The sequence below is a fragment of the Buceros rhinoceros genome, unplaced genomic scaffold (assembly GCF_000710305.1).
Source record: "Buceros rhinoceros silvestris isolate BGI_N320 unplaced genomic scaffold, ASM71030v1 scaffold23850, whole genome shotgun sequence".
In the NCBI taxonomy this organism is placed as follows: domain Eukaryota; kingdom Metazoa; phylum Chordata; class Aves; order Bucerotiformes; family Bucerotidae; genus Buceros; species Buceros rhinoceros.
The window spans coordinates 7,412-7,708 of record NW_010389542.1 but is presented as its reverse complement, the minus strand read 5'-3'; positions in this window follow the sequence as shown (position 1 = coordinate 7,708).

Sequence of the window (297 nt, the reverse complement as noted above, 5' to 3'; positions counted from 1 at the left end):
CCCGCCGTGCGTGCGGGGTGATCTCTGAGGAGGGTTTTCCATCATGCAGCTGGCATCACGTGTACGTGACTGGGAACACTGGAGCCTCCCCGGCCCCTCTGTGGCCCTCTCCCAACAGCCAGCGCCTGCTGCCAGAGGGATTTACTCCGCTTACACAGCTCTCCCAACTACCTCCCCTGACAGGGAGGAAACCTGGTTCCGTGATGAGAAATCATTACAAATTACAAGCGCTGTGAGCTTGGGACGGGCGAAGCCCCCGAACGGTGCGCGGTTGAACGCTCTGTCTCTGCTCTGCAT